Raw genomic sequence first — 24491 nt, 5'->3', positions numbered from 1 at the left:
CCCTTGGTAGGGACTCACTCCTCTCCTGCACAGCGATGGAAGAGAGCATTTTAACAACTGCTCTCCATTTTAAAGACCTTTAATATGGACACTTAACACACATGGACATACACAAGATGAAACCTTTAATGTACACTTTAACTGATGACAATTTTATCTGTAATGCCTCCTAATTGAATTGCTTTCATTGGCCAAGATGTTTTTACAGATTGCATTATTTATTGTCTGAATTGTTGTATTTTAAAAGTGTTACTTGTATGTATGTGACGTTTTTTATGAAATGTGTTTGAAATAAGGTGTCAATAAATATTTTCAAAAAAAAAAAAAAAAAAAAAAAATGAAGGGCTTGGGCGGGGATGCTAAGCAGCAGCCATGGTTTTGCCCAAATAAAAAGTACTGCACCACAACAAGTGACAACTGTGCATGGAGCTGGGGTCGGGCAGCAAACAGTTGGAGGTCATCGCTTCTCGGCCTTTTGGCTAAGATCAAGTGTAGTATCTGTTCTTATCAGTTTAATATCTGATATGTCCTCTATAAGGGGACAACATATTAAACGGATTTTTAGCATCAGGAGCTGAAAAAGGGGCTTGCTCCATTCACTCCACGCATCGACCCGGTATTGCAGTGCCGCTGGGAACGGTGCACCCTTCTCCTACCTTGTGGAAAACCAAATACCAACGCAAACCGAGCGGCAAGTCGCTCAATTTGACACTGCACTGAAAGACACGTGAGTCACAGTGGATGGTGGTCTTTGCTGCCTGGAGTCGTGGCTAAAAAAGGCTCTGTTGACTCCTCACTGAGGTTCCATATAGAACGTCATTGGGGGGTCTCAGTCAGAAATGGCTCTATAAGCCGTGACAACTGGGGGAAAAGTGCAGCGTCGAATCGGCAGCAAGACAAAGCCTCAAAAAGATGCAGCTGGACTTGCACTTTTGATTGGCAGAAGAAAAAAAACAGGCCAGAGGGAATATTGCCACCGTGACAGTGGGGGACAGGGTGGGGGAATGGGTGTGGCCTCGGATTTGGAACGTGGCACGCCAAGTCAGGCTTACCGTGACCGCATTGACTGGGACACCTAGTGTCTTGGACTGCTCTCGAGATAGGGCTGTACCTACTCTGGTTTCTCTTCATAACGTACAAGTCTTTCGCCTTTTACGAAAGACTTCCGTGGAGAGGGACACCAATGAGTTACACCTATTTTTAGCAGGCTTTGCCGTTTGGCTGAGCCTTGTGCATTTGTGAAAGACAAAAAAGCTGTCTTCAGCTAGATTTAGCTGCTTCACCATGAAGGGCTTGGGCGGGGATGCTAAGCAGCAGCCATGGTTTTGCCCAAATAAAAAGTACTGCACCACAACAAGTGACAACTGTGCATGGAGCTGGGGTCGGGCAGCAAACAGTTGGAGGTCATCGCTTCTCGGCCTTTTGGCTAAGATCAAGTGTAGTATCTGTTCTTATCAGTTTAATATCTGATATGTCCTCTATAAGGGGACAACATATTAAATGGATTTTTAGCATCAGGAGCTGAAAAAGGGGCTTGCTCCATTCACTCCACGCATCGACCCGGTATTGCAGTGCCGCTGGGAACGGTGCACTCTTCTCCTACCTTGTGGAAAACCAAATACCAACGCAAACCGAGCGGCAAGTCGCTCAATTTGACACTGCACTGAAAGACATGTGAGTCACAGTGGATGGTGGTCTTTGCTGCCTGGAGTCGTGGCTAAAAAAGGCTCTGTTGACTCCTCACTGAGGTTCCATATAGAACGTCATTGGGGGGTCTCAGTCAGAAATGGCTCTATAAGCTGTGACAACTGGGGGAAAAGTGCAGCGTCGAATCGGCAGCAAGACAAAGCCTCAAAAAGATGCAGCTAGACTTGCACTTTTGATTGGCAGAAAAAAACAAACAGGCCAGACGGAATATTGCCACCGTGACAGTGGGGGACAGGGTGGGGGAATGGGTGTGGCCTCGGATTTGGAACGTGGCACGCCAAGTGAGGCTTACCGTGACCGCATTGACTGGGACACCTAGTGTCTTGGACTGCTCTCGAGATAGGGCTGTACTTACTCTGGTTTCTCTTCATAACGTACAAGTCTTTCGCCTTTTACTAAAGATTTCCGTGGAGAGGGACACCAATGAGTTAAACCTATTTTTAGCAGGCTTTGCCGTTTGGCTGAGCCTTGTGCATTTGTGAAAGACAAAAAAGCTGTCTTCAGCTAGATTTAGCTGCTTCACCATGAAGGGCTTGGGCGGGGATGCTAAGCAGCAGCCATGGTTTTGCCCAAATAAAAAGTACTGCACCACAACAAGTGACAACTGTGCATGGAGCTGGGGTCGGGCAGCAAACAGTTGGAGGTCATCGCTTCTCGGCCTTTTGGCTAAGATCAAGTGTAGTATCTGTTCTTATCAGTTTAATATCTGATATGTCCTCTATAAGGGGACAACATATTAAACGGATTTTTAGCATCAGGAGCTGAAAAAGGGGCTTGCTCCATTCACTCCACGCATCGACCCGGTATTGCAGTGCCGCTGGGAACGGTGCACCCTTCTCCTACCTTGTGGAAAACCAAATACCAACGCAAACCGAGCGGCAAGTCGCTCAATTTGACACTGCACTGAAAGACACGTGAGTCACAGTGGATGGTGGTCTTTGCTGCCTGGAGTCGTGGCTAAAAAAGGCTCTGTTGACTCCTCACTGAGGTTCCATATAGAACGTCATTGGGGGGTCTCAGTCAGAAATGGCTCTATAAGCCGTGACAACTGGGGGAAAAGTGCAGCGTCGAATCGGCAGCAAGACAAAGCCTCAAAAAGATGCAGCTGGACTTGCACTTTTGATTGGCAGAAGAAAAAAAACAGGCCAGAGGGAATATTGCCACCGTGACAGTGGGGGACAGGGTGGGGGAATGGGTGTGGCCTCGGATTTGGAACGTGGCACGCCAAGTCAGGCTTACCGTGACCGCATTGACTGGGACACCTAGTGTCTTGGACTGCTCTCGAGATAGGGCTGTACTTACTCTGGTTTCTCTTCATAACGTACAAGTCTTTCGCCTTTTACGAAAGACTTCCGTGGAGAGGGACACCAATGAGTTAAACCTATTTTTAGCAGGCTTTGCCGTTTGGCTGAGCCTTGTGCATTTGTGAAAGACAAAAAAGCTGTCTTCAGCTAGATTTAGCTGCTTCACCATGAAGGGCTTGGGCGGGGATGCTAAGCAGCAGCCATGGTTTTGCCCAAATAAAAAGTACTGCACCACAACAAGTGACAACTGTGCATGGAGCTGGGGTCGGGCAGCAAACAGTTGGAGGTCATCGCTTCTCGGCCTTTTGGCTAAGATCAAGTGTAGTATCTGTTCTTATCAGTTTAATATCTGATATGTTCTCTATAAGGGGACAACATATTAAATGGATTTTTAGCATCAGGAGCTGAAAAAGGGGCTTGCTCCATTCACTCCACGCATCGACCCGGTATTGCAGTGCCGCTGGGAACGGTGCACCCTTCTCCTACCTTGTGGAAAACCAAATACCAACGCAAACCGAGCGGCAAGTCGCTCAATTTGACACTGCACTGAAAGACACGTGAGTCACAGTGGATGGTGGTCTTTGCTGCCTGGAGTCGTGGCTAAAAAAGGCTCTGTTGACTCCTCACTGAGGTTCCATATAGAACGTCATTGGGGGGTCTCAGTCAGAAATGGCTCTATAAGCTGTGACAACTGGGGGAAAAGTGCAGCGTCGAATCGGCAGCAAGACAAAGCCTCAAAAAGATGCAGCTAGACTTGCACTTTTGATTGGCAGAAAAAAACAAACAGGCCAGACGGAATATTGCCACCGTGACAGTGGGGGACAGGGTGGGGGAATGGGTGTGGCCTCGGATTTGGAACGTGGCACGCCAAGTGAGGCTTACCGTGACCGCATTGACTGGGACACCTAGTGTCTTGGACTGCTCTCGAGATAGGGCTGTACTTACTCTGGTTTCTCTTCATAACGTACAAGTCTTTCGCCTTTTACTAAAGATTTCCGTGGAGAGGGACACCAATGAGTTAAACCTATTTTTAGCAGGCTTTGCCGTTTGGCTGAGCCTTGTGCATTTGTGAAAGACAAAAAAGCTGTCTTCAGCTAGATTTAGCTGCTTCACCATGAAGGGCTTGGGCGGGGATGCTAAGCAGCAGCCATGGTTTTGCCCAAATAAAAAGTACTGCACCACAACAAGTGACAACTGTGCATGGAGCTGGGGTCGGGCAGCAAACAGTTGGAGGTCATCGCTTCTCGGCCTTTTGGCTAAGATCAAGTGTAGTATCTGTTCTTATCAGTTTAATATCTGATATGTCCTCTATAAGGGGACAACATATTAAACGGATTTTTAGCATCAGGAGCTGAAAAAGGGGCTTGCTCCATTCACTCCACGCATCGACCCGGTATTGCAGTGCCGCTGGGAACGGTGCACCCTTCTCCTACCTTGTGGAAAACCAAATACCAACGCAAACCGAGCGGCAAGTCGCTCAATTTGACACTGCACTGAAAGACACGTGAGTCACAGTGGATGGTGGTCTTTGCTGCCTGGAGTCGTGGCTAAAAAAGGCTCTGTTGACTCCTCACTGAGGTTCCATATAGAACGTCATTGGGGGGTCTCAGTCAGAAATGGCTCTATAAGCCGTGACAACTGGGGGAAAAGTGCAGCGTCGAATCGGCAGCAAGACAAAGCCTCAAAAAGATGCAGCTGGACTTGCACTTTTGATTGGCAGAAGAAAAAAAACAGGCCAGAGGGAATATTGCCACCGTGACAGTGGGGGACAGGGTGGGGGAATGGGTGTGGCCTCGGATTTGGAACGTGGCACGCCAAGTCAGGCTTACCGTGACCGCATTGACTGGGACACCTAGTGTCTTGGACTGCTCTCGAGATAGGGCTGTACTTACTCTGGTTTCTCTTCATAACGTACAAGTCTTTCGCCTTTTACGAAAGACTTCCGTGGAGAGGGACACCAATGAGTTAAACCTATTTTTAGCAGGCTTTGCCGTTTGGCTGAGCCTTGTGCATTTGTGAAAGACAAAAAAGCTGTCTTCAGCTAGATTTAGCTGCTTCACCATGAAGGGCTTGGGCGGGGATGCTAAGCAGCAGCCATGGTTTTGCCCAAATAAAAAGTACTGCACCACAACAAGTGACAACTGTGCATGGAGCTGGGGTCGGGCAGCAAACAGTTGGAGGTCATCGCTTCTCGGCCTTTTGGCTAAGATCAAGTGTAGTATCTGTTCTTATCAGTTTAATATCTGATATGTCCTCTATAAGGGGACAACATATTAAATGGATTTTTAGCATCAGGAGCTGAAAAAGGGGCTTGCTCCATTCACTCCACGCATCGACCCGGTATTGCAGTGCCGCTGGGAACGGTGCACCCTTCTCCTACCTTGTGGAAAACCAAATACCAACGCAAACCGAGCGGCAAGTCGCTCAATTTGACACTGCACTGAAAGACACGTGAGTCACAGTGGATGGTGGTCTTTGCTGCCTGGAGTCGTGGCTAAAAAAGGCTCTGTTGACTCCTCACTGAGGTTCCATATAGAACGTCATTGGGGGGTCTCAGTCAGAAATGGCTCTATAAGCTGTGACAACTGGGGGAAAAGTGCAGCGTCGAATCGGCAGCAAGACAAAGCCTCAAAAAGATGCAGCTAGACTTGCACTTTTGATTGGCAGAAAAAAACAAACAGGCCAGACGGAATATTGCCACCGTGACAGTGGGGGACAGGGTGGGGGAATGGGTGTGGCCTCGGATTTGGAACGTGGCACGCCAAGTGAGGCTTACCGTGACCGCATTGACTGGGACACCTAGTGTCTTGGACTGCTCTCGAGATAGGGCTGTACTTACTCTGGTTTCTCTTCATAACGTACAAGTCTTTCGCCTTTTACTAAAGACTTCCGTGGAGAGGGACACCAATGAGTTAAACCTATTTTTAGCAGGCTTTGCCGTTTGGCTGAGCCTTGTGCATTTGTGAAAGACAAAAAAGCTGTCTTCAGCTAGATTTAGCTGCTTCACCATGAAGGGCTTGGGCGGGGATGCTAAGCAGCAGCCATGGTTTTGCCCAAATAAAAAGTACTGCACCACAACAAGTGACAACTGTGCATGGAGCTGGGGTCGGGCAGCAAACAGTTGGAGGTCATCGCTTCTCGGCCTTTTGGCTAAGATCAAGTGTAGTATCTGTTCTTATCAGTTTAATATCTGATATGTCCTCTATAAGGGGACAACATATTAAATGGATTTTTAGCATCAGGAGCTGAAAAAGGGGCTTGCTCCATTCACTCCACGCATCGACCCGGTATTGCAGTGCCGCTGGGAACGGTGCACCCTTCTCCTACCTTGTGGAAAACCAAATACCAACGCAAACCGAGCGGCAAGTCGCTCAATTTGACACTGCACTGAAAGACACGTGAGTCACAGTGGATGGTGGTCTTTGCTGCCTGGAGTCGTGGCTAAAAAAGGCTCTGTTGACTCCTCACTGAGGTTCCATATAGAACGTCATTGGGGGGTCTCAGTCAGAAATGGCTCTATAAGCTGTGACAACTGGGGGAAAAGTGCAGCGTCGAATCGGCAGCAAGACAAAGCCTCAAAAAGATGCAGCTAGACTTGCACTTTTGATTGGCAGAAAAAAACAAACAGGCCAGACGGAATATTGCCACCGTGACAGTGGGGGACAGGGTGGGGGAATGGGTGTGGCCTCGGATTTGGAACGTGGCACGCCAAGTGAGGCTTACCGTGACCGCATTGACTGGGACACCTAGTGTCTTGGACTGCTCTCGAGATAGGGCTGTACTTACTCTGGTTTCTCTTCATAACGTACAAGTCTTTCGCCTTTTACTAAAGATTTCCGTGGAGAGGGACACCAATGAGTTAAACCTATTTTTAGCAGGCTTTGCCGTTTGGCTGAGCCTTGTGCATTTGTGAAAGACAAAAAAGCTGTCTTCAGCTAGATTTAGCTGCTTCACCATGAAGGGCTTGGGCGGGGATGCTAAGCAGCAGCCATGGTTTTGCCCAAATAAAAAGTACTGCACCACAACAAGTGACAACTGTGCATGGAGCTGGGGTCGGGCAGCAAACAGTTGGAGGTCATCGCTTCTCGGCCTTTTGGCTAAGATCAAGTGTAGTATCTGTTCTTATCAGTTTAATATCTGATATGTCCTCTATAAGGGGACAACATATTAAACGGATTTTTAGCATCAGGAGCTGAAAAAGGGGCTTGCTCCATTCACTCCACGCATCGACCCGGTATTGCAGTGCCGCTGGGAACGGTGCACCCTTCTCCTACCTTGTGGAAAACCAAATACCAACGCAAACCGAGCGGCAAGTCGCTCAATTTGACACTGCACTGAAAGACACGTGAGTCACAGTGGATGGTGGTCTTTGCTGCCTGGAGTCGTGGCTAAAAAAGGCTCTGTTGACTCCTCACTGAGGTTCCATATAGAACGTCATTGGGGGGTCTCAGTCAGAAATGGCTCTATAAGCCGTGACAACTGGGGGAAAAGTGCAGCGTCGAATCGGCAGCAAGACAAAGCCTCAAAAAGATGCAGCTGGACTTGCACTTTTGATTGGCAGAAGAAAAAAAACAGGCCAGAGGGAATATTGCCACCGTGACAGTGGGGGACAGGGTGGGGGAATGGGTGTGGCCTCGGATTTGGAACGTGGCACGCCAAGTCAGGCTTACCGTGACCGCATTGACTGGGACACCTAGTGTCTTGGACTGCTCTCGAGATAGGGCTGTACTTACTCTGGTTTCTCTTCATAACGTACAAGTCTTTCGCCTTTTACGAAAGACTTCCGTGGAGAGGGACACCAATGAGTTAAACCTATTTTTAGCAGGCTTTGCCGTTTGGCTGAGCCTTGTGCATTTGTGAAAGACAAAAAAGCTGTCTTCAGCTAGATTTAGCTGCTTCACCATGAAGGGCTTGGGCGGGGATGCTAAGCAGCAGCCATGGTTTTGCCCAAATAAAAAGTACTGCACCACAACAAGTGACAACTGTGCATGGAGCTGGGGTCGGGCAGCAAACAGTTGGAGGTCATCGCTTCTCGGCCTTTTGGCTAAGATCAAGTGTAGTATCTGTTCTTATCAGTTTAATATCTGATATGTCCTCTATAAGGGGACAACATATTAAATGGATTTTTAGCATCAGGAGCTGAAAAAGGGGCTTGCTCCATTCACTCCACGCATCGACCCGGTATTGCAGTGCCGCTGGGAACGGTGCACCCTTCTCCTACCTTGTGGAAAACCAAATACCAACGCAAACCGAGCGGCAAGTCGCTCAATTTGACACTGCACTGAAAGACACGTGAGTCACAGTGGATGGTGGTCTTTGCTGCCTGGAGTCGTGGCTAAAAAAGGCTCTGTTGACTCCTCACTGAGGTTCCATATAGAACGTCATTGGGGGGTCTCAGTCAGAAATGGCTCTATAAGCTGTGACAACTGGGGGAAAAGTGCAGCGTCGAATCGGCAGCAAGACAAAGCCTCAAAAAGATGCAGCTAGACTTGCACTTTTGATTGGCAGAAAAAAACAAACAGGCCAGACGGAATATTGCCACCGTGACAGTGGGGGACAGGGTGGGGGAATGGGTGTGGCCTCGGATTTGGAACGTGGCACGCCAAGTCAGGCTTACCGTGACCGCATTGACTGGGACACCTAGTGTCTTGGACTGCTCTCGAGATAGGGCTGTACTTACTCTGGTTTCTCTTCATAACGTACAAGTTTTTCGCCTTTTACTAAAGACTTCCGTGGAGAGGGACACCAATGAGTTAAACCTATTTTTAGCAGGCTTTGCCGTTTGGCTGAGCCTTGTGCATTTGTGAAAGACAAAAAAGCTGTCTTCAGCTAGATTTAGCTGCTTCACCATGAAGGGCTTGGGCGGGGATGCTAAGCAGCAGCCATGGTTTTGCCCAAATAAAAAGTACTGCACCACAACAAGTGACAACTGTGCATGGAGCTGGGGTCGGGCAGCAAACAGTTGGAGGTCATCGCTTCTCGGCCTTTTGGCTAAGATCAAGTGTAGTATCTGTTCTTATCAGTTTAATATCTGATATGTCCTCTATAAGGGGACAACATATTAAATGGATTTTTAGCATCAGGAGCTGAAAAAGGGGCTTGCTCCATTCACTCCACGCATCGACCCGGTATTGCAGTGCCGCTGGGAACGGTGCACCCTTCTCCTACCTTGTGGAAAACCAAATACCAACGCAAACCGAGCGGCAAGTCGCTCAATTTGACACTGCACTGAAAGACACGTGAGTCACAGTGGATGGTGGTCTTTGCTGCCTGGAGTCGTGGCTAAAAAAGGCTCTGTTGACTCCTCACTGAGGTTCCATATAGAACGTCATTGGGGGGTCTCAGTCAGAAATGGCTCTATAAGCTGTGACAACTGGGGGAAAAGTGCAGCGTCGAATCGGCAGCAAGACAAAGCCTCAAAAAGATGCAGCTAGACTTGCACTTTTGATTGGCAGAAAAAAACAAACAGGCCAGACGGAATATTGCCACCGTGACAGTGGGGGACAGGGTGGGGGAATGGGTGTGGCCTCGGATTTGGAACGTGGCACGCCAAGTGAGGCTTACCGTGACCGCATTGACTGGGACACCTAGTGTCTTGGACTGCTCTCGAGATAGGGCTGTACTTACTCTGGTTTCTCTTCATAACGTACAAGTCTTTCGCCTTTTACTAAAGATTTCCGTGGAGAGGGACACCAATGAGTTAAACCTATTTTTAGCAGGCTTTGCCGTTTGGCTGAGCCTTGTGCATTTGTGAAAGACAAAAAAGCTGTCTTCAGCTAGATTTAGCTGCTTCACCATGAAGGGCTTGGGCGGGGATGCTAAGCAGCAGCCATGGTTTTGCCCAAATAAAAAGTACTGCACCACAACAAGTGACAACTGTGCATGGAGCTGGGGTCGGGCAGCAAACAGTTGGAGGTCATCGCTTCTCGGCCTTTTGGCTAAGATCAAGTGTAGTATCTGTTCTTATCAGTTTAATATCTGATATGTCCTCTATAAGGGGACAACATATTAAACGGATTTTTAGCATCAGGAGCTGAAAAAGGGGCTTGCTCCATTCACTCCACGCATCGACCCGGTATTGCAGTGCCGCTGGGAACGGTGCACCCTTCTCCTACCTTGTGGAAAACCAAATACCAACGCAAACCGAGCGGCAAGTCGCTCAATTTGACACTGCACTGAAAGACACGTGAGTCACAGTGGATGGTGGTCTTTGCTGCCTGGAGTCGTGGCTAAAAAAGGCTCTGTTGACTCCTCACTGAGGTTCCATATAGAACGTCATTGGGGGGTCTCAGTCAGAAATGGCTCTATAAGCCGTGACAACTGGGGGAAAAGTGCAGCGTCGAATCGGCAGCAAGACAAAGCCTCAAAAAGATGCAGCTGGACTTGCACTTTTGATTGGCAGAAGAAAAAAAACAGGCCAGAGGGAATATTGCCACCGTGACAGTGGGGGACAGGGTGGGGGAATGGGTGTGGCCTCGGATTTGGAACGTGGCACGCCAAGTCAGGCTTACCGTGACCGCATTGACTGGGACACCTAGTGTCTTGGACTGCTCTCGAGATAGGGCTGTACTTACTCTGGTTTCTCTTCATAACGTACAAGTCTTTCGCCTTTTACGAAAGACTTCCGTGGAGAGGGACACCAATGAGTTAAACCTATTTTTAGCAGGCTTTGCCGTTTGGCTGAGCCTTGTGCATTTGTGAAAGACAAAAAAGCTGTCTTCAGCTAGATTTAGCTGCTTCACCATGAAGGGCTTGGGCGGGGATGCTAAGCAGCAGCCATGGTTTTGCCCAAATAAAAAGTACTGCACCACAACAAGTGACAACTGTGCATGGAGCTGGGGTCGGGCAGCAAACAGTTGGAGGTCATCGCTTCTCGGCCTTTTGGCTAAGATCAAGTGTAGTATCTGTTCTTATCAGTTTAATATCTGATATGTCCTCTATAAGGGGACAACATTTTAAATGGATTTTTAGCATCAGGAGCTGAAAAAGGGGCTTGCTCCATTCACTCCACGCATCGACCCGGTATTGCAGTGCCGCTGGGAACGGTGCACCCTTCTCCTACCTTGTGGAAAACCAAATACCAACGCAAACCGAGCGGCAAGTCGCTCAATTTGACACTGCACTGAAAGACACGTGAGTCACAGTGGATGGTGGTCTTTGCTGCCTGGAGTCGTGGCTAAAAAAGGCTCTGTTGACTCCTCACTGAGGTTCCATATAGAACGTCATTGGGGGGTCTCAGTCAGAAATGGCTCTATAAGCTGTGACAACTGGGGGAAAAGTGCAGCGTCGAATCGGCAGCAAGACAAAGCCTCAAAAAGATGCAGCTAGACTTGCACTTTTGATTGGCAGAAAAAAACAAACAGGCCAGACGGAATATTGCCACCGTGACAGTGGGGGACAGGGTGGGGGAATGGGTGTGGCCTCGGATTTGGAACGTGGCACGCCAAGTCAGGCTTACCGTGACCGCATTGACTGGGACACCTAGTGTCTTGGACTGCTCTCGAGATAGGGCTGTACTTACTCTGGTTTCTCTTCATAACGTACAAGTTTTTCGCCTTTTACTAAAGACTTCCGTGGAGAGGGACACCAATGAGTTAAACCTATTTTTAGCAGGCTTTGCCGTTTGGCTGAGCCTTGTGCATTTGTGAAAGACAAAAAAGCTGTCTTCAGCTAGATTTAGCTGCTTCACCATGAAGGGCTTGGGCGGGGATGCTAAGCAGCAGCCATGGTTTTGCCCAAATAAAAAGTACTGCACCACAACAAGTGACAACTGTGCATGGAGCTGGGGTCGGGCAGCAAACAGTTGGAGGTCATCGCTTCTCGGCCTTTTGGCTAAGATCAAGTGTAGTATCTGTTCTTATCAGTTTAATATCTGATATGTCCTCTATAAGGGGACAACATATTAAATGGATTTTTAGCATCAGGAGCTGAAAAAGGGGCTTGCTCCATTCACTCCACGCATCGACCCGGTATTGCAGTGCCGCTGGGAACGGTGCACCCTTCTCCTACCTTGTGGAAAACCAAATACCAACGCAAACCGAGCGGCAAGTCGCTCAATTTGACACTGCACTGAAAGACACGTGAGTCACAGTGGATGGTGGTCTTTGCTGCCTGGAGTCGTGGCTAAAAAAGGCTCTGTTGACTCCTCACTGAGGTTCCATATAGAACGTCATTGGGGGGTCTCAGTCAGAAATGGCTCTATAAGCCGTGACAACTGGGGGAAAAGTGCAGCGTCGAATCGGCAGCAAGACAAAGCCTCAAAAAGATGCAGCTGGACTTGCACTTTTGATTGGCAGAAGAAAAAAAACAGGCCAGAGGGAATATTGCCACCGTGACAGTGGGGGACAGGGTGGGGGAATGGGTGTGGCCTCGGATTTGGAACGTGGCACGCCAAGTCAGGCTTACCGTGACCGCATTGACTGGGACACCTAGTGTCTTGGACTGCTCTCGAGATAGGGCTGTACTTACTCTGGTTTCTCTTCATAACGTACAAGTCTTTCGCCTTTTACGAAAGACTTCCGTGGAGAGGGACACCAATGAGTTAAACCTATTTTTAGCAGGCTTTGCCGTTTGGCTGAGCCTTGTGCATTTGTGAAAGACAAAAAAGCTGTCTTCAGCTAGATTTAGCTGCTTCACCATGAAGGGCTTGGGCGGGGATGCTAAGCAGCAGCCATGGTTTTGCCCAAATAAAAAGTACTGCACCACAACAAGTGACAACTGTGCATGGAGCTGGGGTCGGGCAGCAAACAGTTGGAGGTCATCGCTTCTCGGCCTTTTGGCTAAGATCAAGTGTAGTATCTGTTCTTATCAGTTTAATATCTGATATGTCCTCTATAAGGGGACAACATATTAAACGGATTTTTAGCATCAGGAGCTGAAAAAGGGGCTTGCTCCATTCACTCCACGCATCGACCCGGTATTGCAGTGCCGCTGGGAACGGTGCACCCTTCTCCTACCTTGTGGAAAACCAAATACCAACGCAAACCGAGCGGCAAGTCGCTCAATTTGACACTGCACTGAAAGACACGTGAGTCACAGTGGATGGTGGTCTTTGCTGCCTGGAGTCGTGGCTAAAAAAGGCTCTGTTGACTCCTCACTGAGGTTCCATATAGAACGTCATTGGGGGGTCTCAGTCAGAAATGGCTCTATAAGCTGTGACAACTGGGGGAAAAGTGCAGCGTCGAATCGGCAGCAAGACAAAGCCTCAAAAAGATGCAGCTAGACTTGCACTTTTGATTGGCAGAAAAAAACAAACAGGCCAGACGGAATATTGCCACCGTGACAGTGGGGGACAGGGTGGGGGAATGGGTGTGGCCTCGGATTTGGAACGTGGCACGCCAAGTCAGGCTTACCGTGACCGCATTGACTGGGACACCTAGTGTCTTGGACTGCTCTCGAGATAGGGCTGTACTTACTCTGGTTTCTCTTCATAACGTACAAGTCTTTCGCCTTTTACTAAAGACTTCCGTGGAGAGGGACACCAATGAGTTAAACCTATTTTTAGCAGGCTTTGCCGTTTGGCTGAGCCTTGTGCATTTGTGAAAGACAAAAAAGCTGTCTTCAGCTAGATTTAGCTGCTTCACCATGAAGGGCTTGGGCGGGGATGCTAAGCAGCAGCCATGGTTTTGCCCAAATAAAAAGTACTGCACCACAACAAGTGACAACTGTGCATGGAGCTGGGGTCGGGCAGCAAACAGTTGGAGGTCATCGCTTCTCGGCCTTTTGGCTAAGATCAAGTGTAGTATCTGTTCTTATCAGTTTAATATCTGATATGTCCTCTATAAGGGGACAACATATTAAATGGATTTTTAGCATCAGGAGCTGAAAAAGGGGCTTGCTCCATTCACTCCACGCATCGACCCGGTATTGCAGTGCCGCTGGGAACGGTGCACCCTTCTCCTACCTTGTGGAAAACCAAATACCAACGCAAACCGAGCGGCAAGTCGCTCAATTTGACACTGCACTGAAAGACACGTGAGTCACAGTGGATGGTGGTCTTTGCTGCCTGGAGTCGTGGCTAAAAAAGGCTCTGTTGACTCCTCACTGAGGTTCCATATAGAACGTCATTGGGGGGTCTCAGTCAGAAATGGCTCTATAAGCCGTGACAACTGGGGGAAAAGTGCAGCGTCGAATCGGCAGCAAGACAAAGCCTCAAAAAGATGCAGCTGGACTTGCACTTTTGATTGGCAGAAGAAAAAAAACAGGCCAGAGGGAATATTGCCACCGTGACAGTGGGGGACAGGGTGGGGGAATGGGTGTGGCCTCGGATTTGGAACGTGGCACGCCAAGTCAGGCTTACCGTGACCGCATTGACTGGGACACCTAGTGTCTTGGACTGCTCTCGAGATAGGGCTGTACTTACTCTGGTTTCTCTTCATAACGTACAAGTCTTTCGCCTTTTACGAAAGACTTCCGTGGAGAGGGACACCAATGAGTTAAACCTATTTTTAGCAGGCTTTGCCGTTTGGCTGAGCCTTGTGCATTTGTGAAAGACAAAAAAGCTGTCTTCAGCTAGATTTAGCTGCTTCACCATGAAGGGCTTGGGCGGGGATGCTAAGCAGCAGCCATGGTTTTGCCCAAATAAAAAGTACTGCACCACAACAAGTGACAACTGTGCATGGAGCTGGGGTCGGGCAGCAAACAGTTGGAGGTCATCGCTTCTCGGCCTTTTGGCTAAGATCAAGTGTAGTATCTGTTCTTATCAGTTTAATATCTGATATGTCCTCTATAAGGGGACAACATATTAAATGGATTTTTAGCATCAGGAGCTGAAAAAGGGGCTTGCTCCATTCACTCCACGCATCGACCCGGTATTGCAGTGCCGCTGGGAACGGTGCACCCTTCTCCTACCTTGTGGAAAACCAAATACCAACGCAAACCGAGCGGCAAGTCGCTCAATTTGACACTGCACTGAAAGACACGTGAGTCACAGTGGATGGTGGTCTTTGCTGCCTGGAGTCGTGGCTAAAAAAGGCTCTGTTGACTCCTCACTGAGGTTCCATATAGAACGTCATTGGGGGGTCTCAGTCAGAAATGGCTCTATAAGCTGTGACAACTGGGGGAAAAGTGCAGCGTCGAATCGGCAGCAAGACAAAGCCTCAAAAAGATGCAGCTAGACTTGCACTTTTGATTGGCAGAAAAAAACAAACAGGCCAGACGGAATATTGCCACCGTGACAGTGGGGGACAGGGTGGGGGAATGGGTGTGGCCTCGGATTTGGAACGTGGCACGCCAAGTGAGGCTTACCGTGACCGCATTGACTGGGACACCTAGTGTCTTGGACTGCTCTCGATATAGGGCTGTACTTACTCTGGTTTCTCTTCATAACGTACAAGTCTTTCGCCTTTTACTAAAGATTTCCGTGGAGAGGGACACCAATGAGTTAAACCTATTTTTAGCAGGCTTTGCCGTTTGGCTGAGCCTTGTGCATTTGTGAAAGACAAAAAAGCTGTCTTCAGCTAGATTTAGCTGCTTCACCATGAAGGGCTTGGGCGGGGATGCTAAGCAGCAGCCATGGTTTTGCCCAAATAAAAAGTACTGCACCACAACAAGTGACAACTGTGCATGGAGCTGGGGTCGGGCAGCAAACAGTTGGAGGTCATCGCTTCTCGGCCTTTTGGCTAAGATCAAGTGTAGTATCTGTTCTTATCAGTTTAATATCTGATATGTCCTCTATAAGGGGACAACATATTAAACGGATTTTTAGCATCAGGAGCTGAAAAAGGGGCTTGCTCCATTCACTCCACGCATCGACCCGGTATTGCAGTGCCGCTGGGAACGGTGCACCCTTCTCCTACCTTGTGGAAAACCAAATACCAACGCAAACCGAGCGGCAAGTCGCTCAATTTGACACTGCACTGAAAGACACGTGAGTCACAGTGGATGGTGGTCTTTGCTGCCTGGAGTCGTGGCTAAAAAAGGCTCTGTTGACTCCTCACTGAGGTTCCATATAGAACGTCATTGGGGGGTCTCAGTCAGAAATGGCTCTATAAGCCGTGACAACTGGGGGAAAAGTGCAGCGTCGAATCGGCAGCAAGACAAAGCCTCAAAAAGATGCAGCTGGACTTGCACTTTTGATTGGCAGAAGAAAAAAAACAGGCCAGAGGGAATATTGCCACCGTGACAGTGGGGGACAGGGTGGGGGAATGGGTGTGGCCTCGGATTTGGAACGTGGCACGCCAAGTCAGGCTTACCGTGACCGCATTGACTGGGACACCTAGTGTCTTGGACTGCTCTCGAGATAGGGCTGTACTTACTCTGGTTTCTCTTCATAACGTACAAGTCTTTCGCCTTTTACGAAAGATTTCCGTGGAGAGGGACACCAATGAGTTAAACCTATTTTTAGCAGGCTTTGCCGTTTGGCTGAGCCTTGTGCATTTGTGAAAGACAAAAAAGCTGTCTTCAGCTAGATTTAGCTGCTTCACCATGAAGGGCTTGGGCGGGGATGCTAAGCAGCAGCCATGGTTTTGCCCAAATAAAAAGTACTGCACCACAACAAGTGACAACTGTGCATGGAGCTGGGGTCGGGCAGCAAACAGTTGGAGGTCATCGCTTCTCGGCCTTTTGGCTAAGATCAAGTGTAGTATCTGTTCTTATCAGTTTAATATCTGATATGTCCTCTATAAGGGGACAACATATTAAATGGATTTTTAGCATCAGGAGCTGAAAAAGGGGCTTGCTCCATTCACTCCACGCATCGACCCGGTATTGCAGTGCCGCTGGGAACGGTGCACCCTTCTCCTACCTTGTGGAAAACCAAATACCAACGCAAACCGAGCGGCAAGTCGCTCAATTTGACACTGCACTGAAAGACACGTGAGTCACAGTGGATGGTGGTCTTTGCTGCCTGGAGTCGTGGCTAAAAAAGGCTCTGTTGACTCCTCACTGAGGTTCCATATAGAATGTCATTGGGGGGTCTCAGTCAGAAATGGCTCTATAAGCTGTGACAACTGGGGGAAAAGTGCAGCGTCGAATCGGCAGCAAGACAAAGCCTCAAAAAGATGCAGCTAGACTTGCACTTTTGATTGGCAGAAAAAAACAAACAGGCCAGACGGAATATTGCCACCGTGACAGTGGGGGACAGGGTGGGGGAATGGGTGTGGCCTCGGATTTGGAACGTGGCACGCCAAGTGAGGCTTACCGTGACCGCATTGACTGGGACACCTAGTGTCTTGGACTGCTCTCGAGATAGGGCTGTACTTACTCTGGTTTCTCTTCATAACGTACAAGTCTTTCGCCTTTTACTAAAGACTTCCGTGGAGAGGGACACCAATGAGTTAAACCTATTTTTAGCAGGCTTTGCCGTTTGGCTGAGCCTTGTGCATTTGTGAAAGACAAAAAAGCTGTCTTCAGCTAGATTTAGCTGCTTCACCATGAAGGGCTTGGGCGGGGATGCTAAGCAGCAGCCATGGTTTTGCCCAAATAAAAAGTACTGCACCACAACAAGTGACAACTGTGCATGGAGCTGGGGTCGGGCAGCAAACAGTTGGAGGTCATCGCTTCTCGGCCTTTTGGCTAAGATCAAGTGTAGTATCTGTTCTTATCAGTTTAATATCTGATATGTCCTCTATAAGGGGACAACATATTAAATGGATTTTTAGCATCAGGAGCTGAAAAAGGGGCTTGCTCCATTCACTCCACGCATCGACCCGGTATTGCAGTGCCGCTGGGAACGGTGCACCCTTCTCCTACCTTGTGGAAAACCAAATACCAACGCAAACCGAGCGGCAAGTCGCTCAATTTGACACTGCACTGAAAGACACGTGAGTCACAGTGGATGGTGGTCTTTGCTGCCTGGAGTCGTGGCTAAAAAAGGCTCTGTTGACTCCTCACTGAGGTTCCATATAGAACGTCATTGGGGGGTCTCAGTCAGAAATGGCTCTATAAGCTGTGACAACTGGGGGAAAAGTGCAGCGTCGAATCGGCAGCAAGACAAAGCCTCAAAAAGATGCAGCTAGACTTGCACTTTTGATTGGCAGAAAAAAACAAACAGGCCAGACGGAATATTGCCACCGTGACAGTGGGGGACAGGGTGGGGGAATGGGTGTGGCCTCGGATTTGGAACGTGGCACGCCAAGTGAGGCTTACCGTGACCGCATTGACTGGGACACCTAGTGTCTTGGACTGCTCTCGAGATAGGGCTGTACTTACTCTGGTTTCTCTTCATAACGTACAAGTCTTTCGCCTTTTACTAAAGATTTCCGTGGAGAGGGACACCAATGAGTTAAACCTATTTTTAGCAGGCTTTGCCGTTTGGCTGAGCCTTGTGCATTTGTGAAAGACAAAAAAGCTGTCTTCAGCTAGATTTAGCTGCTTCACCATGAAGGGCTTGGGCGGGGATGCTAAGCAGCAGCCATGGTTTTGCCCAAATAAAAAGTACTGCACCACAACAAGTGACAACTGTGCATGGAGCTGGGGTCGGGCAGCAAACAGTTGGAGGTCATCGCTTCTCGGCCTTTTGGCTAAGATCAAGTGTAGTATCTGTTCTTATCAGTTTAATATCTGATATGTGCTCTATAAGGGGACAACATATTAAATGGATTTTTAGCATCAGGAGCTGAAAAAGGGGCTTGCTCCATTCACTCCACGCATCGACCCGGTATTGCAGTGCCGCTGGGAACGGTGCACCCTTCTCCTACCTTGTGGAAAACCAAATACCAACGCAAACCGAGCGGCAAGTCGCTCAATTTGACACTGCACTGAAAGACACGTGAGTCACAGTGGATGGTGGTCTTTGCTGCCTGGAGTCGTGGCTAAAAAAGGCTCTGTTGACTCCTCACTGAGGTTCCATATAGAACGTCATTGGGGGGTCTCAGTCAGAAATGGCTCTATAAGCCGTGACAACTGGGGGAAAAGTGCAGCGTCGAATCGGCAGCAAGACAAAGCCTCAAAAAGATGCAGCTGGACTTGCACTTTTGATTGGCAGAAGAAAAAAAACAGGCCAGAGGGAATATTGCCACCGTGACAGTGGGGGACAGGGTGGGGGAATGGGTGTGGCCTCGGATTTGGAACGTGGCACGCCAAGTCAGGCTTACCGTGACCGCATTGACTGGGACACCTAGTGTCTTGGACTGCTCTCGAGATAGGGCTGTACTTACTCTGGTTTCTCTTCATAATGTACAAGTCTTTCGCCTTTTACGAAAGACTTCCGTGGAGAGGGACACCAATGAGTTAAACCTATTTTTAGCAGGCTTTGCCGTTTGGCTGAGCCTTGTGCATTTGTGAAAGACAAAAAAGCTGTCTTCAGCTAGATTTAGCTGCTTCACCATGAAGGGCTTGGGCGGGGATGCTAAGCAGCAGCCATGGTTTTGCCCAAATAAAAAGTACTGCACCACAACAAGTGACAACTGTGCATGGAGCTGGGGTCGGGCAGCAAACAGTTGGAGGTCATCGCTTCTCGGCCTTTTGGCTAAGATCAAGTGTAGTATCTGTTCTTATCAGTTTAATATCTGATATGTCCTCTATAAGGGGACAACATATTAAATGGATTTTTAGCATCAGGAGCTGAAAAAGGGGCTTGCTCCATTCACTCCACGCATCGACCCGGTATTGCAGTGCCGCTGGGAACGGTGCACCCTTCTCCTACCTTGTGGAAAACCAAATACCAACGCAAACCGAGCGGCAAGTCGCTCAATTTGACACTGCACTGAAAGACACGTGAGTCACAGTGGATGGTGGTCTTTGCTGCCTGGAGTCGTGGCTAAAAAAGGCTCTGTTGACTCCTCACTGAGGTTCCATATAGAACGTCATTGGGGGGTCTCAGTCAGAAATGGCTCTATAAGCTGTGACAACTGGGGGAAAAGTGCAGCGTCGAATCGGCAGCAAGACAAAGCCTCAAAAAGATGCAGCTAGACTTGCACTTTTGATTGGCAGAAAAAAACAAACAGGCCAGACGGAATATTGCCACCGTGACAGTGGGGGACAGGGTGGGGGAATGGGTGTGGCCTCGGATTTGGAACGTGGCACGCCAAGTGAGGCTTACCGTGACCGCATTGACTGGGACACCTAGTGTCTTGGACTGCTCTCGAGATAGGGCTGTACTTACTCTGGTTTCTCTTCATAACGTACAAGTCTTTCGCCTTTTACTAAAGATTTCCGTGGAGAGGGACACCAATGAGTTAAACCTATTTTTAGCAGGCTTTGCCGTTTGGCTGAGCCTTGTGCATTTGTGAAAGACAAAAAAGCTGTCTTCAGCTAGATTTAGCTGCTTCACCATGAAGGGCTTGGGCGGGGATGCTAAGCAGCAGCCATGGTTTTGCCCAAATAAAAAGTACTGCACCACAACAAGTGACAACTGTGCATGGAGCTGGGGTCGGGCAGCAAACAGTTGGAGGTCATCGCTTCTCGGCCTTTTGGCTAAGATCAAGTGTAGTATCTGTTCTTATCAGTTTAATATCTGATATGTCCTCTATAAGGGGACAACATATTAAACGGATTTTTAGCATCAGGAGCTGAAAAAGGGGCTTGCTCCATTCACTCCACGCATCGACCCGGTATTGCAGTGCCGCTGGGAACGGTGCACCCTTCTCCTACCTTGTGGAAAACCAAATACCAACGCAAACCGAGCGGCAAGTCGCTCAATTTGACACTGCACTGAAAGACACGTGAGTCACAGTGGATGGTGGTCTTTGCTGCCTGGAGTCGTGGCTAAAAAAGGCTCTGTTGACTCCTCACTGAGGTTCCATATAGAACGTCATTGGGGGGTCTCAGTCAGAAATGGCTCTATAAGCCGTGACAACTGGGGGAAAAGTGCAGCGTCGAATCGGCAGCAAGACAAAGCCTCAAAAAGATGCAGCTGGACTTGCACTTTTGATTGGCAGAAGAAAAAAAACAGGTTAGAGGGAATATTGCCACCGTGACAGTGGGGGACAGGGTGGGGGAATGGGTGTGGCCTCGGATTTGGAACGTGGCACGCCAAGTCAGGCTTACCGTGACCGCATTGACTGGGACACCTAGTGTCTTGGACTGCTCTCGAGATAGGGCTGTACTTACTCTGGTTTCTCTTCATAACGTACAAGTCTTTCGCCTTTTACGAAAGACTTCCGTGGAGAGGGACACCAATGAGTTAAACCTATTTTTAGCAGGCTTTGCCGTTTGGCTGAGCCTTGTGCATTTGTGAAAGACAAAAAAGCTGTCTTCAGCTAGATTTAGCTGCTTCACCATGAAGGGCTTGGGCGGGGATGCTAAGCAGCAGCCATGGTTTTGCCCAAATAAAAAGTACTGCACCACAACAAGTGACAACTGTGCATGGAGCTGGGGTCGGGCAGCAAACAGTTGGAGGTCATCGCTTCTCGGCCTTTTGGCTAAGATCAAGTGTAGTATCTGTTCTTATCAGTTTAATATCTGATATGTCCTCTATAAGGGGACAACATATTAAATGGATTTTTAGCATCAGGAGCTGAAAAAGGGGCTTGCTCCATTCACTCCACGCATCGACCCGGTATTGCAGTGCCGCTGGGAACGGTGCACCCTTCTCCTACCTTGTGGAAAACCAAATACCAACGCAAACCGAGCGGCAAGTCGCTCAATTTGACACTGCACTGAAAGACACGTGAGTCACAGTGGATGGTGGTCTTTGCTGCCTGGAGTCGTGGCTAAAAAAGGCTCTGTTGACTCCTCACTGAGGTTCCATATAGAACGTCATTGGGGGGTCTCAGTCAGAAATGGCTCTATAAGCTGTGACAACTGGGGGAAAAGTGCAGCGTCGAATCGGCAGCAAGACAAAGCCTCAAAAAGATGCAGCTAGACTTGCACTTTTGATTGGCAGAAAAAAACAAACAGGCCAGACGGAATATTGCCACCGTGACAGTGGGGGACAGGGTGGGGGAATGGGTGTGGCCTCGGATTTGGAACGTGGCACGCCAAGTGAGGCTTACCGTGACCGCATTGACTGGGACACCTAGTGTCTTGGACTGCTCTCGAGATAGGGCTGTACTTACTCTGGTTTCTCTTCATAACGTACAAGTCTTTCGCCTTTTACTAAAGACTTCCGTGGAGAGGGACACCAATGAGTTAAACCTATTTTTAGCAGGCTTTGCCGTTTGGCTGAGCCTTGTGCATTTGTGAAAGACAAAAAAGCTGTCTTCAGCTAGATTTAGCTGCTTCACCATGAAGGGCTTGGGCGGGGATGCTAAGCAGCAGCCATGGTTTTGCCCAAATAAAAAGTACTGCACCACAACAAGTGACAACTGTGCATGGAGCTGGGGTCGGGCAGCAAACAGTTGGAGGTCATCGCTTCTCGGCCTTTTGGCTAAGATCAAGTGTAGTATCTGTTCTTATCAGTTTAATATCTGATATGTCCTCTATAAGGGGACAACATATTAAATGGATTTTTAGCATCAGGAGCTGAAAAAGGGGCTTGCTCCATTCACTCCACGCATCGACCCGGTATTGCAGTGCCGCTGGGAACGGTGCACCCTTCTCCTACCTTGTGGAAAACCAAATACCAACGCAAACCGAGCGGCAAGTCGCTCAATTTGACACTGCACTGAAAGACACGTGAGTCACAGTGGATGGTGGTCTTTGCTGCCTGGAGTCGTGGCTAAAAAAGGCTCTGTTGACTCCTCACTGAGGTTCCATATAGAACGTCATTGGGGGGTCTCAGTCAGAAATGGCTCTATAAGCTGTGACAACTGGGGGAAAAGTGCAGCGTCGAATCGGCAGCAAGACAAAGCCTCAAAAAGATGCAGCTAGACTTGCACTTTTGATTGGCAGAAAAAAACAAACAGGCCAGACGGAATATTGCCACCGTGACAGTGGGGGACAGGGTGGGGGAATGGGTGTGGCCTCGGATTTGGAACGTGGCACGCCAAGTGAGGCTTACCGTGACCGCATTGACTGGGACACCTAGTGTCTTGGACTGCTCTCGAGATAGGGCTGTACTTACTCTGGTTTCTCTTCATAACGTACAAGTCTTTCGCCTTTTACTAAAGATTTCCGTGGAGAGGGACACCAATGAGTTAAACCTATTTTTAGCAGGCTTTGCCGTTTGGCTGAGCCTTGTGCATTTGTGAAAGACAAAAAAGCTGTCTTCAGCTAGATTTAGCTGCTTCACCATGAAGGGCTTGGGCGGGGATGCTAAGCAGCAGCCATGGTTTTGCCCAAATAAAAAGTACTGCACCACAACAAGTGACAACTGTGCATGGAGCTGGGGTCGGGCAGCAAACAGTTGGAGGTCATCGCTTCTCGGCCTTTTGGCTAAGATCAAGTGTAGTATCTGTTCTTATCAGTTTAATATCTGATATGTCCTCTATAAGGGGACAACATATTAAATGGATTTTTAGCATCAGGAGCTGAAAAAGGGGCTTGCTCCATTCACTCCACGCATCGACCCGGTATTGCAGTGCCGCTGGGAACGGTGCACCCTTCTCCTACCTTGTGGAAAACCAAATACCAACGCAAACCGAGCGGCAAGTCGCTCAATTTGACACTGCACTGAAAGACACGTGAGTCACAGTGGATGGTGGTCTTTGCTGCCTGGAGTCGTGGCTAAAAAAGGCTCTGTTGACTCCTCACTGAGGTTCCATATAGAACGTCATTGGGGGGTCTCAGTCAGAAATGGCTCTATAAGCTGTGACAACTGGGGGAAAAGTGCAGCGTCGAATCGGCAGCAAGACAAAGCCTCAAAAAGATGCAGCTAGACTTGCACTTTTGATTGGCAGAAAAAAACAAACAGGCCAGACGGAATATTGCCACCGTGACAGTGGGGGACAGGGTGGGGGAATGGGTGTGGCCTCGGATTTGGAACGTGGCACGCCAAGTGAGGCTTACCGTGACCGCATTGACTGGGACACCTAGTGTCTTGGACTGCTCTCGAGATAGGGCTGTACTTACTCTGGTTTCTCTTCATAACGTACAAGTCTTTCGCCTTTTACTAAAGATTTCCGTGGAGAGGGACACCAATGAGTTAAACCTATTTTTAGCAGGCTTTGCCGTTTGGCTGAGCCTTGTGCATTTGTGAAAGACAAAAAAGCTGTCTTCAGCTAGATTTAGCTGCTTCACCATGAAGGGCTTGGGCGGGGATGCTAAGCAGCAGCCATGGTTTTGCCCAAATAAAAAGTACTGCACCACAACAAGTGACAACTGTGCATGGAGCTGGGGTCGGGCAGCAAACAGTTGGAGGTCATCGCTTCTCGGCCTTTTGGCTAAGATCAAGTGTAGTATCTGTTCTTATCAGTTTAATATCTGATATGTCCTCTATAAGGGGACAACATATTAAACGGATTTTTAGCATCAGGAGCTGAAAAAGGGGCTTGCTCCATTCACTCCACGCATCGACCCGGTATTGCAGTGCCGCTGGGAACGGTGCACCCTTCTCCTACCTTGTGGAAAACCAAATACCAACGCAAACCGAGCGGCAAGTCGCTCAATTTGACACTGCACTGAAAGACACGTGAGTCACAGTGGATGGTGGTCTTTGCTGCCTGGAGTCGTGGCTAAAAAAGGCTCTGTTGACTCCTCACTGAGGTTCCATATAGAACG

General features: G+C 48.7%; 51 non-coding genes across 51 annotated transcripts; all 51 read left to right on the top strand.

Annotated features, from left to right (window-relative positions):
• Positions 1 to 459: 459 nt before the first annotated feature.
• LOC141779246 (U2 spliceosomal RNA) lies at positions 460 to 650 on the top strand. Its single transcript, XR_012596240.1, has one exon. It is a non-coding gene; the product is annotated as a U2 spliceosomal RNA (small nuclear RNA).
• A 461-nt stretch (positions 651 to 1111) lies between these two features.
• Positions 1112 to 1228, top strand: LOC141780429 (U5 spliceosomal RNA). Its single transcript, XR_012596652.1, has one exon. It is a non-coding gene; the product is annotated as a U5 spliceosomal RNA (small nuclear RNA).
• A 178-nt stretch (positions 1229 to 1406) lies between these two features.
• Positions 1407 to 1597, top strand: LOC141779464 (U2 spliceosomal RNA). The gene has a single exon (XR_012596315.1). It is a non-coding gene; the product is annotated as a U2 spliceosomal RNA (small nuclear RNA).
• A 461-nt stretch (positions 1598 to 2058) lies between these two features.
• On the top strand, positions 2059 to 2175 carry LOC141780270 (U5 spliceosomal RNA). The gene has a single exon (XR_012596601.1). It is a non-coding gene; the product is annotated as a U5 spliceosomal RNA (small nuclear RNA).
• A 178-nt stretch (positions 2176 to 2353) lies between these two features.
• Positions 2354 to 2544, top strand: LOC141779241 (U2 spliceosomal RNA). The gene has a single exon (XR_012596237.1). It is a non-coding gene; the product is annotated as a U2 spliceosomal RNA (small nuclear RNA).
• Positions 2545 to 3005: 461 nt separating this feature from the next.
• LOC141780372 (U5 spliceosomal RNA) lies at positions 3006 to 3122 on the top strand. The gene has a single exon (XR_012596637.1). It is a non-coding gene; the product is annotated as a U5 spliceosomal RNA (small nuclear RNA).
• A 178-nt stretch (positions 3123 to 3300) lies between these two features.
• On the top strand, positions 3301 to 3491 carry LOC141779479 (U2 spliceosomal RNA). Its single transcript, XR_012596320.1, has one exon. It is a non-coding gene; the product is annotated as a U2 spliceosomal RNA (small nuclear RNA).
• Positions 3492 to 3952: 461 nt separating this feature from the next.
• LOC141780261 (U5 spliceosomal RNA) lies at positions 3953 to 4069 on the top strand. Its single transcript, XR_012596599.1, has one exon. It is a non-coding gene; the product is annotated as a U5 spliceosomal RNA (small nuclear RNA).
• A 178-nt stretch (positions 4070 to 4247) lies between these two features.
• Positions 4248 to 4438, top strand: LOC141779236 (U2 spliceosomal RNA). Its single transcript, XR_012596233.1, has one exon. It is a non-coding gene; the product is annotated as a U2 spliceosomal RNA (small nuclear RNA).
• Positions 4439 to 4899: 461 nt separating this feature from the next.
• On the top strand, positions 4900 to 5016 carry LOC141780366 (U5 spliceosomal RNA). The gene has a single exon (XR_012596636.1). It is a non-coding gene; the product is annotated as a U5 spliceosomal RNA (small nuclear RNA).
• Positions 5017 to 5194: 178 nt separating this feature from the next.
• Positions 5195 to 5385, top strand: LOC141779107 (U2 spliceosomal RNA). Its single transcript, XR_012596198.1, has one exon. It is a non-coding gene; the product is annotated as a U2 spliceosomal RNA (small nuclear RNA).
• Positions 5386 to 5846: 461 nt separating this feature from the next.
• LOC141779795 (U5 spliceosomal RNA) lies at positions 5847 to 5963 on the top strand. The gene has a single exon (XR_012596434.1). It is a non-coding gene; the product is annotated as a U5 spliceosomal RNA (small nuclear RNA).
• Positions 5964 to 6141: 178 nt separating this feature from the next.
• On the top strand, positions 6142 to 6332 carry LOC141779100 (U2 spliceosomal RNA). The gene has a single exon (XR_012596196.1). It is a non-coding gene; the product is annotated as a U2 spliceosomal RNA (small nuclear RNA).
• A 461-nt stretch (positions 6333 to 6793) lies between these two features.
• LOC141780254 (U5 spliceosomal RNA) lies at positions 6794 to 6910 on the top strand. Its single transcript, XR_012596598.1, has one exon. It is a non-coding gene; the product is annotated as a U5 spliceosomal RNA (small nuclear RNA).
• A 178-nt stretch (positions 6911 to 7088) lies between these two features.
• On the top strand, positions 7089 to 7279 carry LOC141779232 (U2 spliceosomal RNA). The gene has a single exon (XR_012596232.1). It is a non-coding gene; the product is annotated as a U2 spliceosomal RNA (small nuclear RNA).
• Positions 7280 to 7740: 461 nt separating this feature from the next.
• On the top strand, positions 7741 to 7857 carry LOC141780361 (U5 spliceosomal RNA). Its single transcript, XR_012596635.1, has one exon. It is a non-coding gene; the product is annotated as a U5 spliceosomal RNA (small nuclear RNA).
• A 178-nt stretch (positions 7858 to 8035) lies between these two features.
• On the top strand, positions 8036 to 8226 carry LOC141779093 (U2 spliceosomal RNA). Its single transcript, XR_012596193.1, has one exon. It is a non-coding gene; the product is annotated as a U2 spliceosomal RNA (small nuclear RNA).
• A 461-nt stretch (positions 8227 to 8687) lies between these two features.
• Positions 8688 to 8804, top strand: LOC141780170 (U5 spliceosomal RNA). The gene has a single exon (XR_012596576.1). It is a non-coding gene; the product is annotated as a U5 spliceosomal RNA (small nuclear RNA).
• A 178-nt stretch (positions 8805 to 8982) lies between these two features.
• Positions 8983 to 9173, top strand: LOC141779089 (U2 spliceosomal RNA). Its single transcript, XR_012596192.1, has one exon. It is a non-coding gene; the product is annotated as a U2 spliceosomal RNA (small nuclear RNA).
• A 461-nt stretch (positions 9174 to 9634) lies between these two features.
• Positions 9635 to 9751, top strand: LOC141780248 (U5 spliceosomal RNA). Its single transcript, XR_012596596.1, has one exon. It is a non-coding gene; the product is annotated as a U5 spliceosomal RNA (small nuclear RNA).
• Positions 9752 to 9929: 178 nt separating this feature from the next.
• Positions 9930 to 10120, top strand: LOC141779218 (U2 spliceosomal RNA). The gene has a single exon (XR_012596229.1). It is a non-coding gene; the product is annotated as a U2 spliceosomal RNA (small nuclear RNA).
• A 461-nt stretch (positions 10121 to 10581) lies between these two features.
• On the top strand, positions 10582 to 10698 carry LOC141780356 (U5 spliceosomal RNA). The gene has a single exon (XR_012596633.1). It is a non-coding gene; the product is annotated as a U5 spliceosomal RNA (small nuclear RNA).
• Positions 10699 to 10876: 178 nt separating this feature from the next.
• On the top strand, positions 10877 to 11067 carry LOC141779451 (U2 spliceosomal RNA). Its single transcript, XR_012596304.1, has one exon. It is a non-coding gene; the product is annotated as a U2 spliceosomal RNA (small nuclear RNA).
• Positions 11068 to 11528: 461 nt separating this feature from the next.
• On the top strand, positions 11529 to 11645 carry LOC141780163 (U5 spliceosomal RNA). The gene has a single exon (XR_012596575.1). It is a non-coding gene; the product is annotated as a U5 spliceosomal RNA (small nuclear RNA).
• A 178-nt stretch (positions 11646 to 11823) lies between these two features.
• Positions 11824 to 12014, top strand: LOC141779084 (U2 spliceosomal RNA). The gene has a single exon (XR_012596191.1). It is a non-coding gene; the product is annotated as a U2 spliceosomal RNA (small nuclear RNA).
• A 461-nt stretch (positions 12015 to 12475) lies between these two features.
• Positions 12476 to 12592, top strand: LOC141780349 (U5 spliceosomal RNA). The gene has a single exon (XR_012596630.1). It is a non-coding gene; the product is annotated as a U5 spliceosomal RNA (small nuclear RNA).
• Positions 12593 to 12770: 178 nt separating this feature from the next.
• Positions 12771 to 12961, top strand: LOC141779217 (U2 spliceosomal RNA). The gene has a single exon (XR_012596228.1). It is a non-coding gene; the product is annotated as a U2 spliceosomal RNA (small nuclear RNA).
• A 461-nt stretch (positions 12962 to 13422) lies between these two features.
• LOC141779789 (U5 spliceosomal RNA) lies at positions 13423 to 13539 on the top strand. Its single transcript, XR_012596432.1, has one exon. It is a non-coding gene; the product is annotated as a U5 spliceosomal RNA (small nuclear RNA).
• A 178-nt stretch (positions 13540 to 13717) lies between these two features.
• On the top strand, positions 13718 to 13908 carry LOC141779079 (U2 spliceosomal RNA). The gene has a single exon (XR_012596190.1). It is a non-coding gene; the product is annotated as a U2 spliceosomal RNA (small nuclear RNA).
• A 461-nt stretch (positions 13909 to 14369) lies between these two features.
• Positions 14370 to 14486, top strand: LOC141780343 (U5 spliceosomal RNA). Its single transcript, XR_012596629.1, has one exon. It is a non-coding gene; the product is annotated as a U5 spliceosomal RNA (small nuclear RNA).
• A 178-nt stretch (positions 14487 to 14664) lies between these two features.
• On the top strand, positions 14665 to 14855 carry LOC141779075 (U2 spliceosomal RNA). The gene has a single exon (XR_012596188.1). It is a non-coding gene; the product is annotated as a U2 spliceosomal RNA (small nuclear RNA).
• Positions 14856 to 15316: 461 nt separating this feature from the next.
• LOC141780243 (U5 spliceosomal RNA) lies at positions 15317 to 15433 on the top strand. Its single transcript, XR_012596594.1, has one exon. It is a non-coding gene; the product is annotated as a U5 spliceosomal RNA (small nuclear RNA).
• Positions 15434 to 15611: 178 nt separating this feature from the next.
• LOC141779216 (U2 spliceosomal RNA) lies at positions 15612 to 15802 on the top strand. The gene has a single exon (XR_012596227.1). It is a non-coding gene; the product is annotated as a U2 spliceosomal RNA (small nuclear RNA).
• Positions 15803 to 16263: 461 nt separating this feature from the next.
• On the top strand, positions 16264 to 16380 carry LOC141780453 (U5 spliceosomal RNA). The gene has a single exon (XR_012596661.1). It is a non-coding gene; the product is annotated as a U5 spliceosomal RNA (small nuclear RNA).
• Positions 16381 to 16558: 178 nt separating this feature from the next.
• Positions 16559 to 16749, top strand: LOC141779071 (U2 spliceosomal RNA). Its single transcript, XR_012596187.1, has one exon. It is a non-coding gene; the product is annotated as a U2 spliceosomal RNA (small nuclear RNA).
• Positions 16750 to 17210: 461 nt separating this feature from the next.
• On the top strand, positions 17211 to 17327 carry LOC141779778 (U5 spliceosomal RNA). Its single transcript, XR_012596426.1, has one exon. It is a non-coding gene; the product is annotated as a U5 spliceosomal RNA (small nuclear RNA).
• Positions 17328 to 17505: 178 nt separating this feature from the next.
• Positions 17506 to 17696, top strand: LOC141779059 (U2 spliceosomal RNA). The gene has a single exon (XR_012596185.1). It is a non-coding gene; the product is annotated as a U2 spliceosomal RNA (small nuclear RNA).
• Positions 17697 to 18157: 461 nt separating this feature from the next.
• Positions 18158 to 18274, top strand: LOC141780238 (U5 spliceosomal RNA). Its single transcript, XR_012596593.1, has one exon. It is a non-coding gene; the product is annotated as a U5 spliceosomal RNA (small nuclear RNA).
• A 178-nt stretch (positions 18275 to 18452) lies between these two features.
• LOC141779659 (U2 spliceosomal RNA) lies at positions 18453 to 18643 on the top strand. The gene has a single exon (XR_012596383.1). It is a non-coding gene; the product is annotated as a U2 spliceosomal RNA (small nuclear RNA).
• A 461-nt stretch (positions 18644 to 19104) lies between these two features.
• LOC141780433 (U5 spliceosomal RNA) lies at positions 19105 to 19221 on the top strand. Its single transcript, XR_012596654.1, has one exon. It is a non-coding gene; the product is annotated as a U5 spliceosomal RNA (small nuclear RNA).
• A 178-nt stretch (positions 19222 to 19399) lies between these two features.
• On the top strand, positions 19400 to 19590 carry LOC141779053 (U2 spliceosomal RNA). The gene has a single exon (XR_012596184.1). It is a non-coding gene; the product is annotated as a U2 spliceosomal RNA (small nuclear RNA).
• Positions 19591 to 20051: 461 nt separating this feature from the next.
• Positions 20052 to 20168, top strand: LOC141780232 (U5 spliceosomal RNA). Its single transcript, XR_012596592.1, has one exon. It is a non-coding gene; the product is annotated as a U5 spliceosomal RNA (small nuclear RNA).
• A 178-nt stretch (positions 20169 to 20346) lies between these two features.
• Positions 20347 to 20537, top strand: LOC141779215 (U2 spliceosomal RNA). The gene has a single exon (XR_012596226.1). It is a non-coding gene; the product is annotated as a U2 spliceosomal RNA (small nuclear RNA).
• Positions 20538 to 20998: 461 nt separating this feature from the next.
• Positions 20999 to 21115, top strand: LOC141780340 (U5 spliceosomal RNA). Its single transcript, XR_012596625.1, has one exon. It is a non-coding gene; the product is annotated as a U5 spliceosomal RNA (small nuclear RNA).
• Positions 21116 to 21293: 178 nt separating this feature from the next.
• Positions 21294 to 21484, top strand: LOC141779049 (U2 spliceosomal RNA). Its single transcript, XR_012596182.1, has one exon. It is a non-coding gene; the product is annotated as a U2 spliceosomal RNA (small nuclear RNA).
• A 461-nt stretch (positions 21485 to 21945) lies between these two features.
• On the top strand, positions 21946 to 22062 carry LOC141779773 (U5 spliceosomal RNA). The gene has a single exon (XR_012596425.1). It is a non-coding gene; the product is annotated as a U5 spliceosomal RNA (small nuclear RNA).
• Positions 22063 to 22240: 178 nt separating this feature from the next.
• Positions 22241 to 22431, top strand: LOC141779042 (U2 spliceosomal RNA). Its single transcript, XR_012596181.1, has one exon. It is a non-coding gene; the product is annotated as a U2 spliceosomal RNA (small nuclear RNA).
• Positions 22432 to 22892: 461 nt separating this feature from the next.
• Positions 22893 to 23009, top strand: LOC141780225 (U5 spliceosomal RNA). The gene has a single exon (XR_012596591.1). It is a non-coding gene; the product is annotated as a U5 spliceosomal RNA (small nuclear RNA).
• Positions 23010 to 23187: 178 nt separating this feature from the next.
• On the top strand, positions 23188 to 23378 carry LOC141779036 (U2 spliceosomal RNA). The gene has a single exon (XR_012596180.1). It is a non-coding gene; the product is annotated as a U2 spliceosomal RNA (small nuclear RNA).
• A 461-nt stretch (positions 23379 to 23839) lies between these two features.
• LOC141780217 (U5 spliceosomal RNA) lies at positions 23840 to 23956 on the top strand. Its single transcript, XR_012596589.1, has one exon. It is a non-coding gene; the product is annotated as a U5 spliceosomal RNA (small nuclear RNA).
• A 178-nt stretch (positions 23957 to 24134) lies between these two features.
• On the top strand, positions 24135 to 24325 carry LOC141779211 (U2 spliceosomal RNA). Its single transcript, XR_012596225.1, has one exon. It is a non-coding gene; the product is annotated as a U2 spliceosomal RNA (small nuclear RNA).
• Positions 24326 to 24491: the final 166 nt, after the last annotated feature.

This window comes from Sebastes fasciatus, chromosome 1 (genome assembly GCF_043250625.1).
Source record: "Sebastes fasciatus isolate fSebFas1 chromosome 1, fSebFas1.pri, whole genome shotgun sequence".
Taxonomy (NCBI): Eukaryota; Metazoa; Chordata; class Actinopteri; order Perciformes; family Sebastidae; genus Sebastes; species Sebastes fasciatus.
The sequence above is the reverse complement of the archived record's forward strand: the minus strand, read 5'-3'. Positions and strand labels throughout refer to the sequence as shown.